This window comes from Mesoplodon mirus, assembly GCF_964341445.2.
Source record: "Mesoplodon mirus genome assembly, chromosome: 13".
NCBI lineage: Eukaryota > Metazoa > Chordata > Mammalia > Artiodactyla > Ziphiidae > Mesoplodon > Mesoplodon mirus.
In genome coordinates, this window is record NC_138989.1 from 47,869,442 (window position 1) to 47,887,053 (window position 17,612).

The following is a 17,612-nucleotide window of genomic DNA, read 5'->3' on the forward strand; positions in this document are numbered from 1 at the left end:
TCCCTCTCTCTTCTCTCTCTCTATAAAGAACCGTCAAGTTTTAGTGCGCATTGCTAATTAGTCAATTTCTCTCTGCCTTCACAGGCTGGCGACTTCGCTGCTGAGCTGAAACTGCTAATTTCTGTGACCAGCTTTTTTCTTAGCTGTGATCTGGATGAATGAGTAGCTGTCTCACAGAGATGACAAAAATAAACTCTAATCCCCCCCAAAATTTCCACTACGTCTTTCTCATGCATAGATTTATGATCTTCAAGCGCTCTGTGCAATATGCAAACTTTTTGTGTCTGTGTGTGTTCTGTTGTTTCCAGATTTCACTACATTGGTATGCTGCTTTTCCCTTTCACCTCCCCCTCACCCCTCACACTATGAAATGCAGAAACCATCTGATCTCAAAGTATGCCAAGATGCCACTTTATATAGTGTCTTGGTATTTGGGGTTTGAATCTGACTTGGAAGTGAGGAGCCCTTGCCTAAGAGGTGAGTGGCTAAGTGTACAACGGTGGGTGGGGGAAGTAGACAGAATAGAGGACAGCCCTTTGCTTTACATTTGTTTCCCTGCACCATTCAAGCTTTATGATCTTGTTGGAAAACATATTTTCTCTGGTTATACAACCATCTCTGAACTTCTCTGTCAGCTCTTCAACAGTAAGGATTCAGAAGTCACAAGTTTTTTTTTTACTGGAAGATTAAGCTTATTGTCAGATGTGCCTTTCAATTAGGAGTCTTTGATTTGCAGGAGCTAGAATCAAGTGCTAGGAAAGCCAGCTGCAATTTCACAAATATAACCTTTAAACTTTGGAGCTCATCTGATATATAAGGTTGGCCACAGAGAGCTCACATTTTTGACCCTGCTTAGCATGCAAAACGAACCCCAGCATGACTCTGGAATTTTTGCTGTACCAGAGATTCATGTGCATTTTGGTAGAGGACATGTTCTCTAGACTTACCTCATGATGTATTGCACCCTTACATTTATAGCCCTGCATTTTGGTTGTCAATGGGGGCTGGAGGTATCCAAGAAAGAAGGAAAAAAAAAAAAGCAGAAAAAAGAAGGTATGCCCTTGAATAAAATGAACATGGAAGAAAGCTGGACTTGAGTTAGATTGAGTTTTGTTTGCTATTAAATATATGAACATGATTCATTCTAATTGATATGTGCTCTGATTAGTAAACTTATTAAAATACACATCAGCTCCTTGAAAGCCTGCCTTTTTACCTTCCCCTTTGATTGGTGAGAGATGCAAAGACACCTGCTTAAGGGAGGGGGAAACCTGAAAATTCTTTGGTTCAGAAATCGGGAATTCCCCATTTAAAATGATCACCATTAACATGCACATGGGATATTTACTCTTGAATAGATGAGGAAGGATCATACCGAAGCGTTTATCCTTCACAAAGGCCTTTCTCTATCAAGGTCTTAGATTATCTGAGGGTTTAAGACTACTTTATTCAGATCTTGCTGAGATGCTGCATTCTCATATTCATATTTATAAAAAAAAAGCCCTAATACATGATAAAATAATAGAAAAGGACTTTCTGATAAGAGCAGGGGAAGGAAAGAGAACAGATCATCCAAATCTTCTGGCCCTCCTATGTTTGTTTTGTTTTTTTAATTTCTCTTATTTAGGTCTTGAACAGGAGGACTGTGTGACTGTAATATAACACCTTTTGGGGGTTCTGTTTCATTAGCAGGTAAAGCTATCAAGTGTGTGAAGTGTCACCAAACTCTCTGACACGCAAAGTATAATTTTATGGTACGCTTTTGCTGTTGATCTTTTATGAGCTTCCAATGGAGTATTTGGAACTAAACCCAAAGGTGAATAAGAGTATTGATCACTTAAATTATTGCCATCTTTCCATTTTATCCTAAAGGAATTAGGAATTAAGGTTGTTTTGTAAACCTTGCAGTATCTTAGTTTTGAATTTATATATATATGTATATATATTTACTGATAGGATATATTGATATTGATATATAATTATGATTACTAGGACCTTTGCTGTTTTCAAACAATATAAAAGCCACATTTCAAAAATTTTAACTTCCTCTAATTGTAATGCTTATTTAACAACCTGGACGGAAGGGACGGGGGACCGGTTGGGGGTTGCAATTCTAAAACAGCTGTTAAAATGAAGAGGTTAGGCTGTTTTCTCCTCGATTTAAAGTTACACTATTTGAGAATGTTTAACATTCAGAGAAAAATTACAGTTATGGCTATTTTGTAAGCAATTAAAAAAGAATATTGATAATAAAAAATATCCGTTCTTAATCTGTGTGTAATCCAGTGTTTATACCATATAAATTACATACGTCCAATATCTTGCCCTGGCTTTGACTGAAATTATCACAGAACTCACAAATGATATGACACTATTTACAATAAATCCCGTTATGAAAGATTCAATTTTGCAGCAATCGGATGCTAGCTACTAAGCGTTTGTAAGTATTTGAATTTTATCTTACTTCACTGTTCAACGTACAGAAATTGCATCTGTGTGTTTGATCTGTCCTGCTGAGCTCTACCAGCAGCTTGCATCTCTGCCACTATTGTTTTTAAAATGGCAGGAGGGACGTGACTAGTCAAGAGCACTCAGCGGGATGGATTTCACATGGCCTGAGAGGAGCCAGGATTGTCTTATAAAAAAAATTAATTACGATCATGTAGTCATCTAATTCAAACAGTCTTCATACTTCGACAGAATTATCAGATTTATTCATCAGTGAATCTGCATTTAAACTATGTACAGTGGAAAGATGCTGAAACTGCTGGCACTGAGCAGTCTAACGAGAGCTGCCACCAGCTCTGAGCAGGCTGGTCAGCCTTCAGGGTGACAGGGACCCAGGTGAATCTGTGGTTCAGGTTGCTCAGAACCATCTCACCAGACTGGGTGAGCTTAATTTTATCTTCAGAGCAGTTCAAGAAGCGTTTTGCTGCCTAACGGGAAGGGACAGCCACATTGAAACTTTACGCCTCTGGTTCTTGACTTTTCTGCTTAAGATTTATGAGTTCTCCTGCAATCATATCAATATCAAAGCCTGGCCTCCCCGTGTGTCTTTCAGTTAGTAAATACTACTTCCCATGGCCTGACCTTTCAGATTGCCACCATTGTAAAATGGGTGGACGAAGAGAGGTATTGTTCCATTTTACAATGAAGTGGATGACGGAAGGACCTGTTGGCTCCCCAAAGCCAGGGAGTGGCAAAACCCAGACAAAACTTGCAGGTTTCTAGTGTTTTATTTTAAATCTTGGGTAGATGTGGCCTGAGATAGCACAAACCATTAGCATCAAGAAGCTTACTGAAGAACAAAAAATCTGAAATAACAATAAAAGTCAAGAAATAGTGCTATTGACTAGCACTTAGTCAAAAGCCAATGCTTTGCTATTGCCACGGGGTCAAATCCAACTCCTTGGCCAGCATCCTGGTTTCCCAGGATCTAGTTCTAATGCTTCTGGGAAGTCTTCTGTTAGCTGTTTTCTGAACACAACCTGCTTTCACACCACAGTGCCAACACTTAGGTTGTGTTCTTATCAGAGGCCTTGGTTCTCTACGTATAGAAACCGCACGTAGTTCTTAAGATTCAACTCAGATTTCTTTCCAAGGTGAAACTTCTGGCAACTTCAAGCAGACTAATAATAGCTAATACTTTTTGAGTTTATTACTTGTGTGGTGGACACTAGTCTAAATCATTTAGGTGTTTTATTTTCTTAATCCTCTTGCTAATCCTATGAGAATTTGGTAGATTGTAAGGATGGCCCCAGTCTCCATCCTTCCCCATATAAACACCCCATTATAATGTGGCTTGGTTGCTCTTCGCATCAAGAGTGGAGTCTATTTCCCCACCCTTTGAATGTGAGCTGGTCTTGTGACTTGCTTTGACCAATAGAATCAGCCAGAAATGACTTTGTGCCGGCTCCAAGTCTGAGCCTCAGGAGGCCTTGTATAATTCAACTCTCCCTCTCTGAACCCTGCCAGCTGCCATGTGCAAAAGCCCAGGTTAGCCTGTGGCAGATGAGATACCACAAGGACCAAGCCATTGCCCAGCTGACCTGATAACTGAACTCAGCTGTGTGACTGAACTTAGACGAGGCGGAAGAACTAACACACCCCGAATTACTGACCCACAGAACACTGAGCTAAATAAATGGCTGCCGTTTCAAGCTATTCGTTTTGGGGGTGATATGTTCCATAGTAAAATTAGCTGATAAAGAAAGGTTTTATTACTGTCATTTTACCAATGAACAAAATGAGTTGCAGAGAAATCAAGTAAAATTTTCAGGGTCACACAGCATTTCAAAGGTAGAACTGAGATTCAGACCCCACAATCTGACTCCAGAGATGAAACAGTCTGCTACACCGGCCACAGAAGAAATGCCTGCCTCCTGTGACCTACATTCATTCATTCATCAAGCATATATCAAGTATTTATTATATACCAGACAATGTGGTAAACACTGAAGATACAATGATGAATAAAACTGCATTCTTGCCCTCGAGGGGCTAACATTCTAATGGAGGAGACAGGTAGGTAAATTACACACAGCAAGTGAGTAATTACATTGTGATAATTGCTCTAATAAGGGTATGTGTAATGAACTGGAGCAGAAAGGAGCAGGTTCTTAACTTTCTTATAGCACTTATTATCTGTAATATTCTTTTCACATTTATTATTTACTTCTTTGTATTATTAGTCGCTTATTTAGGAAAATATGTTTTATGATCTCAGCTAGATTATAAGTTCCTAGGGTAGAAAGAGCCTAGTGCCTGGTAAAATTTCCCATGGAGACTGACTCTGTATCTTGCCCATAGTAGTTATTCAATAAATATGTTGATGGACTATGAAAGGTAAATTTTCAGATTTATCAGGGTAACTGCAGAAAGAACAAGGAGGTATGTTATACTCAGAGACTGTGTTTGGCATTTGACTAAAGTGGTATTATTCAATTCTTTGATTATATTGACCTATTATCTAAAAATTAATAAAAGTCTTTATAATATTGTGAAGTAAACAATTTACTGTTCACTGCACATAGATAAGAGTTTGATGGGACCTCAGTGAGTGCTTCCCTCAAATCTCACCTATGGCAACCATCACTCAGCAAAGTGCTCTAAATCCTTGAAGAGAGCCACTACTTGTATGGAAATATTAAACTACTAAGCGTACATATCACAGAACCATATTTCTAAGCCTGGACTCTGGAAGCAGATCACCTGCATTTGAATCCTAGCTCTGCCGCTTTCCATCTGTGTGACCTTGGGCAAATAATCTCTCTCTGCCCAGTTTCCCTATCTTGAGGATCAAGATAGTTGCAGCACTGCCCTCCTAGGGTTTTATGATGCTTAAATTTTTGTAAATATTTGTAAAAGTGCTTAGAACAGTTCCAGACACATAGTGAGTGTCATGTGAATGTTTGTTAAATAAAAAATAAACATATGAAGCTAAAGATTTTTTTCTTTTTCGGCTTCCTTTTTCTTTTCTGCACACTATGTCTAGTGCTCAACAAATATTGGATGGAGGAAGGAGTAAAGACATCTACTTTTCTCAAGGGTGCAATGATTCATGATGCTATTCAAGAAGCAACTGGTCACTTTAACGAAAGAACCTCTATTTTTTTTTTTTAGTTTATTTATTTATTTTTGCTGTGTTGGGTCTTCGTTTCTGTGCGAGGGCTTTCTCTAGTTGTGGAAAAGGGGACCACTCTTCATCGCGGTGCGCGGGCCTCTCACTATCGCGGCCTCTCTTGTTGCGGAGCACAGGCTCCAGACGCGCAGGCTCAGTAGTTGTGGCTCACGGGCCTAGTTGCTCCGTGGCATGTGGCATCTTCCCAGATCAGGGCTCAAACCCGTGTCCCCTGCATTAGCAGGCAGATTCTCAACCACTGCGCCACCAGGGAAGCCCCTAGAACCTCTGTTTTTGACTTTTCATTTTAGATATTTTATGTTACAGCTTGTTTACCTATAGGTTTAAAAGTCATCTTTCTTTTATCTTTGGGGACATTTGGCATTTCACATACATGTCTTGAGTAACTGAGATTCTTAAAAAGTAAGGATATTTATTATTACTGATAGTTTAATGATAGATGGCAGAATATATTCCTGATTCTGAAAAGCAGCTCTTTGGCGATAGTTCTTCATGCCAATGACTGAGATGAGAGAGGATGTTGTTGCACTTCAGCTTCTGTCTTTTTTTTTTAAATTGGAGTAGAGTTGATTTACAATGTTGTGTTGCTTTCTGCTGTACAGCAAAGTGAATAAGTCATGCATATACATATTTCCACTCTTTTTTAGATTCTTTTCCCATATAGATCATTACAGAATATTGAGTAGAGTTTCCTGTGCTATACAGTAGGTCCTTATTATAGCTTCTGTCTTTGATGTTACCTGTGACTCTGGACAAATCACTGTTCTTCTTCAGGTCTCAATTTCCCCATATATGGAGAGAGAGAGCATTTGGAGAGAGGTAGTATTTCCTTCATTTAACTACTGTATAGGTTTGTGCTGAGGGGAAGTGGCTAGAGTGAATGGTCCCCAAGAACAATTGGGAACATTCTTAGTGACTTGTGGAATGAGATGACGATTTAGATAATAGAAGAAGAAAAATCTTTTTCGTTCCCTGAAAACGGCCCAGAGGCTTGGGGCCAGAGGTATTTACCCAGTCATCTTTGTGGAAGTAGTCAAATGCAAACAACAAATCCAAAATTGAAAGTATTTTGAGTGTATCAACAGAAATTATATTAGATACATTCACAAATAAATGCTTTTTTAAAATTCAAACAGAAAGTCACAAAAATTATAATCATCCTCATCAGTTCACTCAGTCCCATGTAATTAATTTCTTTTTCATCTTGATCTTTTGTTAGCACTTTTATGAATTCATCAGTTTTCCATTAGAGTTCTGAAAATGCTTATTCATTTAGTTCAGCAGTATAGTCAGTTACCAGAAACCTGTACTTGTCAGAGTCTTTTCCATGAATTCCTTGAAGATGAAACCCTTTTATAATAAATGCTTTTATATGCATCAAAATTTTCAAACCGTTGGAATTTATGGGAAAGTATTTGTTTTACTGTAGAAATGCCCTATTCCGAATGTTCATTAAAGAAAGGCGTGGAACTCTCCTTATAAGCAAGACAATGCACCTTTATCAAAAAGAGTTATCATCCAGATTTGCAAATTATCCTAATCACCTTCTCCACCCTCAAATTTTTCTTTTATTTGTGGCAATATTTTTTCTTTCTCTTACTGATTCTTAAAAACGAAGGTAAGTATTGCTGTGTTGCAATATTCACCAGCCCGTTGATTTTTTTTTTATAGCTAATAGAGAAAAATGACCTAAGTTTTTTAGTCAAATACTTATATGCCTAATCATTAATTATCATTGTATCATTACAAGGACATACTATCTTGACTGAGGTCCAGTTTTCCTTAGAGATGACCTGTTTATACCTTGAAATATCTGTTTATTTCTGCTCTCAGCTTCTTTGATTAGTGCAAATTTTCCTAATTTTTCAATTTTTAGAATAATATTTATATGTTGCTCTGTCTTATCCCTTTCTCCATATCCTTTTTACTCCTCTATGCCTTCTCAGTATACCCAATCCTATTTTTAATTATATTACATTTTATAATACAATATTTCATAGTATTTCAGTAAAATTTCAAATTGTTCAAATTCTATGAATTAATAGTTTTATTGTTGAAGAACTGTCTGACAGTTTGGATAAATTTTGGGAGTCGGCTGGCTTAGGTGACAAATAATTAAAGAATTCTGCTGGGTATTTCATTTTATTTTATTTTTTAAAGACAACTGACTACCTAATGGATATATTTTCTCAAAATCTGATAGTAACAGGCAGCCACTGCTAATACAACCCGATAAATCTGAATTGGAATCTTTTCATTTTGTCTTTACATCTTATTGAGCTCACCAATAGGACTGATTTAAATTCTCTGTGGGGACTTCAATCCCATCTGCAAGAATATTTTGTCCAGTTTTATCTCATTTTATGTGAATGAAGTCCATAGTTTACTCAAATTTCCTTAGTTTTTACCTAATGTCCTTTTTCTGTTCCAAGATCCCATCTAGGATAAACACATTACATTAAGTTGTCATATTTCCTTAGGCTCCTTTTGGCTATATAGTTTCTCACACTTTCCTTGTTTTTGATGACCTTGAAAGTTTTTAGGGACACTGATCAGATAATTTGTAGAATGTTTCTCAATTGGGAGTTGTCTGATGTTCTTCTCATGATAATACTGGGGTTGTGGGTTTTGGGAAGGAGGACCACAGAGGTAAAGCCCCATTTTAATCACAGAATATCTAGTTGATGTTAAACCTTATCACCTGGCTGAGGTGGCATTTGCAGTAAAGGTACTCTTTATTTTTTACTCCTCTTTCTGTAAAGAGGATGTAAGTTTTATTCACAGCCCACACTTAAGGAGTGGAGAGTTTAGCTCCAGCTCCTTGAGGGTGGAGCATCTACACAAAAGATTTGAGATTTGTCTGCAAGGGAGATTTGTCCATTCTCCTGTACCTATTTATTTTTCTTTATTTAGTCATTTATTTATATCAGTATGGGCTCATGGATATTTATTTTGTACTTTGGGTTATAATCCAATACTACTATATTTATTTTGCTGCTGGAACTGTTCAGCGTTGGCCATTGGCAAGTCTTTCTGTTGGCTTCTATATTCCTTGACATACTCCCATCGTTACCTTCCTCCCCCACTCCTCCCTCCCTTCCTTCTTTCCTTCCTTCCTTCCTGGCATGGCAAAATACTGCATGCTCATCTTGTTTATTTCATCCCCCAGTCCTAGAATCAACAATTTCTCCCAGGAACCGTGCTTGCCTTTTTGGAGACTGGTGTTAGGAACAAAGATCTGGACATTAGATTGATAGTTGATACTGGGGTGTTTCTTTTAGACATTCTCAGCTGACAGAGCAAGCTGTATGTACACATCTATACATGTTTCTATATGTAGCCATCTGTATCTATATTAAGCTCAACATGAGTTCATACTGTTGTCCCTAACTCTAATCCACTAACAACCAAACTAATTTTAACTAAAATGGTTTATGTGGGGAAAACATGAGGAGAAGGAAGAACAGGCAAAACAGTGTCCCTGCTTTGGGGTAGATGAGACCAGAGATGATACTAAACTACACTGAACTCTCAAAGGATGTAAACAAGGGCTCCAATGGAGGAAGAAACTATTAATACGTCCTTTAGTAACAATTTTCAGATTTACTATTAATAGGGTTATACTTCAAACATTTTTAGGGTAACATGCAGCAAAGGAATACTTTGCAACAGAAGTCCAATATCTTTTCAGTTGGACTTTTCGAAGTCCAATATCTTTTCAATAGGAGAGATGTCAGGATTCTGTAGCCTGAGTGGGAGACTTCAAACACAGCTCTATTGAGAGGAGGCTATAAGACAAAGCATCCCAGCCTAGTCCGATCTTGCTTCTCTAGGCCTTTGATCCTGATGACCACTGGAAGTTCCTATAAGAGGGGTGGTGAGGGGTGGTTGTAGCTACAGTTCACCTAATAGTTCAATGTCCCATAGGAATAGTAGGAAAGAACATGGGACTTGGAATAGAAAGAAATGGATTTGAGGGTCACCTTCACCATTTGTTAGTAATATAAATATCTTAATATCTCTAAACCTTGGTTTTCTCATTTGTAAAATAAGATAATAATTTCTATAATATTTATTTTTTAGGGGCAGTGTAATGATCAAGAAAGCTAACATACGTGAAAGTAATTTGTGAACTGAAAAAAACAATGCAAAAAGTATTCTTATTTATATTCTTCGCAGGAGGAGATCACACATATATAGGTAGTTGCAGGTGATATAGCATGGTGGTCAAGAAAGTGAATTCTGGAAAGAGATTGCTTAGGTTAAAATCCCAATGGCCCAGTTTACTAATTGTGTAAAGTTGGTCAAGAAACAATTTCACTGAGATTCAGTTTTCTCCTAGATAAATGAGATTCATTTATCCCATAAACTCATTGTGAGAATTTGGTGGGAGAATGTCTCATACATGGAAAACACTCAATATCAGTTTGGTGAACCCCAAATAATTAATTCACAAGAGAACTGAGAAATAAAGCTATCCCCATGTTAACTTTCTGTGGATTTTAGTTTAATCATCTATGGAGTGGGGAGGGGGTTTGCACAGTTGCTAACTTCCTTTTTAGCTCTAAACCTCAAATTCTGAATCTCTATTTCCTTGAAATGCTGATTGAGGCATGGGAAATGCACTCCCAGCTCATAATGCAGAACCTGGGTAAATTTCTTGAAGTAAGTTAGAGGGATTGGCCCCTCAATTTAGCTATGATGCATTCCCCCCACTTCAGCGATCAGAGAAGGCTACAGTTGGAAAGGCCCTCACTTACACAGGCCCCTTCCAAATCTCTGGGAGGGGCCTTGGCAATGTGTAAAATCTGCAAAAACAAGACATTTTAATTGCAATCAGTTGATTGCTATTTCCACTTTGACTTTCCCTCATGTCAGATGGTATTGGAGGGACCTTGAACATTTTTGAGAGATGGTGAAAGGGAAGGTGATCCAGGAATTTAGTGCAGATTGAGGTAGTAGGATGTATTTATGTGTTCACAATTACAGATGTTCCTCCACTTACAGTGGGGCTATGTCCCAATAAATCCATCATAAATTGAAAATACCGTAAGTTGAAAATGCATTTAATACACTTAACCTACCAAATATCACAGCTTAGCCTGGCCTCATGCTCAGGACACTTACACCAGTTAACAGTTGGGCAAAATCATCTAACACAGAGCCTACGTTATAATAAAATGTTGAATATCTCATGTAAGGTATTCACTACAGTGCTGAAAGTGAAAAACAGAGTGGGTGTTTGGGTAGAGCATGGTATATGTGTATTGGTTGTTCACCCTCGTGGTCACGTGGCCGACTGGGAGCTGCAGCTCACTGTCTCTGCCCAGCATCACAAGGGTGTATCTTACCAAATATCGCTAGTCTGGGAAAAGATGAAAATTCAAAATTTGAAGTAAGATTTCTACTGGGGCTTCCCTGGTGGCACAATGGTTGGGAGTCCACCTGCCAATGCAGGGGACGGGGGTTCATGCCCCGGTCCGGGAGGATCCCACGTGCTGCAGAGCGGCTGGGCCCTTAGGCCGTGGCCGCTGAGCCTGTGCGTCCGGAGCCTGTGCTCCACAGCAGGAGAGGCCACAGCAGTGAGAGGCCCGCGTACCGCAAAAAAAAAAAAAAAAAAAAAAAAAAAAAAGATTTCTACTGAATGCATGTTGCTTTTGTATCACTGTAAGTTAGAAAAATAGTAAGTCATCGAAAAATTGTTAAGTCGAACCAACATAAGTCAGGGATTGTCTGCACTTCCAAGTGGTTGCTAGCCCCCCCCAGTGGAAGAAGGACCAACAGAAATATTCTGACTTCCCATGGTGCTGACTCACAAAAAATAGAGATAAGAAGATGTAGGAATGGAAGTTGTATTATCATATGAGTGTGTACTATTGCAACAGTTCCTGAAGAACATGGAGGTATTTAAGATGGTTCTCTGCACAAGAAAATTTGAAATCTTACAGCTCATATATGAAAGAACTTACGGAGCTTCTCTCAAATATGCATATCACCCACACATACAAGTTGGGAGGCTGAAATAATTTTCTAAGCTACGACAACAAAAAACCCAAATTTTGATCAATCATGTTAAAAGAAAGACTAGAAAGACTAATTGATATATTTTTTTTCTCTAGAAAATAGTGTTACAAAAACTTTGCCATCATGCTAATTGAAGACTATGAAGCCAAAATTTCAGGGAAAAGAGTATTAGGAAGGTGTGTATTTGTCAGTTATTTAGTTAACATTATGTAATTTTCATGGATTATTTATGTTTGTGGTATTGCTAGCTTTTTAATATTTGTACTTTTATGCACCAGAGAATGTGTATCTGCTCCTGTATGTACCCCACATTTGCTTCTTTGAGGATCCTGCCAAGTCTCTTAGAAGAGGCGGTGGGAGTAGATGGATTTCTCTGATGTACAAAGATGCAGGACTGAATTTAGATTTCCTTTTAGATCCTTTGTATTTCAGGAATCTTCTCCACGAAAGGAAGAGTTAAGCCTCTCACAGCTTCTTTCTGTTTGTACGGCTCCTTCCCTACTGGCTTTAGAAGAAGCTGGTGGCTCCCAAGGGCTCAGCTTGCTACCTGGAGCCACTCAGGCAATTGACTTGGACTTGTTTGTTCCAGTTGTGCTGATGGACTCCACTATGCATTCATCATTCATTCATTCATCAGCAAAATATTTACTGTTATGTGTAAGGTGACCTCTGCACTCATATATTTTTTCCTTAGAACAAATGCTTTGAGGTTTGTGCAACGGAAGAACTGGCACTGTATGAAAATATGATTATTTGATTATTTAAGCACATTGTCACTTATCGATATGGGTCTGAAATCTGCGGAAATTTAGAAACTCTTCTGGTATCTTACCTCCTGACCTGGCTTTTCTTGAAATCATACAGATGCCTGATAGCAATTTAGCAATCTCTACCCCAAATATCTTTATTCCAATGGCAGAATCTGAGGGTGTATTTGTGCTAAATGAATCTCCTAATAAAAATACAATTTATTAACGTGATTTAAAAACTGCTAAATTATTTTGGAAAATAATGTATTGTTGATCAAAACATCTGAGTCACAATTTAAGTGGTCAAGTTCTCTATTCCAGGGTAGACATGGTGATTTTGTATGTATGTATGCATGCATGCACATATATATGTGCACACATATATGCATTCATGTGTACATGTGAATTTCATATTTACATACATACACATCTAAATGCATAGATATACATATATAGTATATCTAATTACTCTACATGTGCACTTTGTAAAACTTAAGAATTACTGTACCCATCCTCAGAGGGAATAATCTATTAAAATATGGTTTAGGACCAACTTAATAGCTTTATGAGAGAAAGAAATATTACCTGTGTCCTATGACCTACGTGGATTTTACTATTTAGGAATACATACACTCGTTTGCTCAGTGGCTTTGTATATTTCCCAAGAGTAGGGCACCAGGTGGTAAGTGCCAACACTAAGCAAAAAATTTGCTCTCCCCTATAAATATTTCAAAGGGGACAACATCAGTCCCCAGTATCCAAATTCTTGTCCAGCTCTGCCCCTAAGCAGGGAGTGAAGGCATATGCTTTAGGTGAGGGACTATCAGAGCCCATCTCTGGCATCCAGGCAGCAAATAGTGGCAAATGAGTCTGAGCTGTGGATCAGCTGGAGGGTAATTGATCATTCTACCCTCTAACCACAGCAGGTGACATCAACCTGTTATCACAATAGTCTAGTCGAAAATGAACAGGAGGTTGTGCCTGTCTCCCAGAATCCCCTCCACGTTGGAGGTGCTCTCCTGTTCACTCTTCCATATACCCTACTGAGAAGATACACAGCTCTACCATGAGGGCCCAAGGGTAACAAATAATTTCTGAAGTTATAGCTTACTGTAAGCTTTCATGCACTTACTCTTCTGAAGAAAATGAATTTACTACATAGAATCACACTCCTCTTAAAATATCCCTGGCTCTCCACAACCTACAGATATATAACAAGCCCAAAAGTACTGATGGACACTGATCTATTAAACCATTTCCCCAAAATACCTACAGTGTTTTCATATGAAACAGAAAAAAATCACTAAAGCTATGGTTTGCCAGACAATTACTTTGTCAAATCTCAAGAAATTGCATAATAAATTGTATACATGCATCAAACATGAACAGCAGAGTGTAACAAGCTATGTCTTTCCAGTCCACTTGCTCTTTCATCCAAACAGCAGCTTTTGTTTTCGAGAACAATTCTATATCCCTTTTGAAGGCTTTCATAAAACATGGCTATACATTTATCTATCAAACTAAGTAGAAATAATTGAAACACTTAATATGCACAGTAATAGGGAAACACATGAATAACTTCATTATTAATGTCTATCGATTATTTATGTTTTCAAATAGGCAAATGTAGCTGCTAGTATTTTGATCATGTAAATCTCTGTGTATTTTGGTTTTACTGGTTTATTGGCCAATTTGCAATCCACATTATGGGCATTTTTATTGCTTTACACACTTACCTGACATGTACATAACTGAGGTCAGTTTACCAACTGACTAGTGTTTACTCAATTTGATTACTATGTTACATTTCTGAGCTTAGTTTTCCAAAGGGAAAATTAACTGTACAAGGAAGCCCAGTAAATCTTTACTTAAAAATTCCAAACTTTAGATTGATTTCAGCAGTGAGTTTGTATTGATCTCCAAATCTTTGCGTTCCTAACTAAAAACTAATCTTTATTTCACCTTTTAGTGACTGCAGTCATAAATATGCTCACTCCTACCAATGTAGAGTGGATTAATGGTTATTGGAGATTGGGGCTTCCAACTGAGTCTGGGAAACCTTAACCTTTGGAGGACAACAAGAAGGCACTTACCCCTTGTCAGCTATAATCCGTAGGTCCATTTTTGACATTTGCCTGAGTGTTGAAGAGGAAGCAGAGCAAGGACCGGGGAATAAAGCTCTAGAGATTCTGCTTGGCTATTAATCACTCACTGTTAGATTGACTGCTGTGCCTGATCCAGCTACTTCCGGCCATCAGAGTCACCAAAAGGCATGGCCCTTCCACTCCACTTTGGAGCCCAGGTAAACTCCTCCTGGGGAAGACTTTTACCGCCTACCTTTGAGGAGGGGCTTATTGCGTTGTTAAAACCCGTCTGTTATTATTCTTCCAACTTTGCTGTACCGATGGAGCAAACATTTTGGGACGTGTGTCCAACTCATTTGCAAGATCTAATTATAGAGAATAAAAGAGTGAAAAGGGAACAGAACAGAATTTGTTATCAAGGGGTGATCAGTAACATTCCAGGCAGTGGCAGACAGATGGCTGACAAATGGTAAGGAAGCTGTAAAACTGGGTTTCTCAAAGCATGGTCCTTGGTACCTCTTGAATCACAATAACCGAATTAGAGTGTGAACTTAGAATCTCCTGGGCACCAGCATCCCAGACTTCAACAAGAACTCTAACAACATGTTCCCCAAGTGTGACACCACAGTTGTAATGTGGGTGTGTTTTACCCCTTTATCACTTTCTGTGGTGGAAAGTAAAAATTTTGATTTTCTTGGACCTGATGGCAGACATTACTATTAGGTAACCCAATATCCATATTTTTCTTTCTATTTAATAATGAAGCCTTAATTTTCACCTAAGCTCCTTGTTGCCCAGTTATCATTTCCCAGCCTTCCTCACAGCTAGGCGCAGGAGGGGCTTTTGCGTAGTGCTTATAAAATGTCTCCTTTAAAAATGGGAACATGCCCTTTTTCTTCCTTTTCTCCAATCTGTCACCTAAAATGTGCCTATATTAGCTGGAGCCTCAGCAGCACATCCTGGACCCTGACAACAAGACTGGATTGGTGGGTCAGAGAGCTTGCCAGGGTCTGGGTCCCTGATGGTTTCATGAAACCACCACACTGGTCCTCGACTGCATATGACTGGACCTTTTTTACATGACACAATAAAACCTGAGTGTTTAATCCCTTACTGGGAAAGGGGAGCCACTGTAATTCATAGATGAACGAGATTACTAACTGGTACAGACACCATTTAAGACTATGGGTTAACTTCAGGCAGAATCCTCCCACTGCAGATGATCCCAACTTTCCCCCCAAAGCGTTATTTTTGACTGTGAGGGTGAAAACTGTGTCTGAACAGAACAGTGACTGTTATGTTTTTGAGCTCTGGAGTCAGAGGGGTACTCCTAGTCCTGCTTCGAATTTCAGAAAGGTATGTGTGTTCCTGCCTCTTGTCCACAGAAAGGTGATAGGTTTGCAGTGGCTAGGTGGCCACAGCGGTTCTAAGGAGGGTGGCAGCCCCAAGGACAGACATGTGTGCAAGAATCTAGATTGCCTGTTAAAGCAATTGATTACTTAGTGGTGCCCTCCATGCTCCATGAAGCTAACCTTTATCAGACTTAAGGCTAAGACTATTACATATGGATGAAATGCAGTATCTTAAGGACATTCGAAGCTTACTTAAAGTGTCCCTTTTACCTTGAGAAGAAGAGATTGTATTTCTTTCCTCCCATTAATGTTTTTTATCTTTTGTTTCCAAATCTCATGCTATCAAGTCATTATCTTTGAGTAGTTATAGCATTTCCAACACTTACTGTCAAGACTCTTTAAGATAACGTGCAAATACAGCAGGTAACGTAAGATTCTCTTTCCTTCACCTATGCTGGCTCAGTTATTGAAATCATTTATTAGAGGGTTTTTCCCATTTCCCTTTTCTCGCTCATTCTGCTATAAATGCAGTTACAACTTTTAACATGCTTACCTTTATAGATACATTGATTAATGGGATGGCTATAGATCCACTTGCAGGATAATTTGTTATTAAATTTCACATCCAACATCCAGTGTGACCCTGGTTATGTTAGAACAGGGATTCTCAAAGTGTGGTCCCTGGGCCAGCAGCACCAACATCACCTGAGAACTTGTTAGAAATGCAAATTCTTGGACTCCATCCCAGACCCACTGAATCAGAAACCCTGGAGGTGGGGCTCAGCAATTGGTGTTTTTACAAGCCTTCTAGGTAATTCTGATGCTCATTCAAGTTTGAGAACGAGTGTTTCAGAGTAAGTAAGTCTAGTCATATCTTCAAATCCACACACCAAGAATGCTTAAAAATTAATATTCCTTAATGTTTCCTCACAAGTGAAATCTTAGAAGGACGCCTACATGTTGGCTGGTAAAATAATATTATTTAATGAATGAACATCTAAATGAATAATATTTAAGTGTGATTTGCTAATGAATTAGGGGGAAAAATCTATGGAATATTAGGCCAAACCCATTTGAATGGAGAGGAAACTTAATGAAAACGCCCCCATCTTCTAATTATATATTAGACACTAAGACATTTGACAAAGGTTAATACTCACTGACTTACAGACGCACTTGAGACTGACTTATTGTCTTCATTTTAATAGAAACACAAACTCAAGATAGCTATGGGTCATACTCATGAGGCCAATCTTCTTTCTGTGTTATTATTAACTACTATTAGATGGGAGAGTATAATTTTTCAAGAACATAAATATAATATTTAGGAATTTGTTTAAGTGATCCTTAAATCCATTTCTAAACTATAATCTAAGTTAGGATATTATGCTCCATTAGTTTACTGAATATGGCTTAAATAGTATTTTTTTTTAAATTTATATTAAAATTAAAAATTATCTTTAGAAAATGGGAGAAAATAAAACAAAGAACCTCTTTAAAACAACCTAACACCTAGATAAGTGCTAAGTTTATTAAACTTAGCACTTATTGGCATTAGCCAAATACTTTTACTAATATTCCAGGATTGTCATTCTAACCAAATATTTCAGGGTTTGATAATAGTCTCTCTTAGCTCTGAGACTTTTAAAAAATAGCATCAATCCTAAGACTCTTAATCTTTTTGTAAGCTTTCCAAAAAGAGCAAATCCCAAACACAGTGTTTTGAAGCAAACTTCTGATAAAGAATTTGGAGCATTTTCAA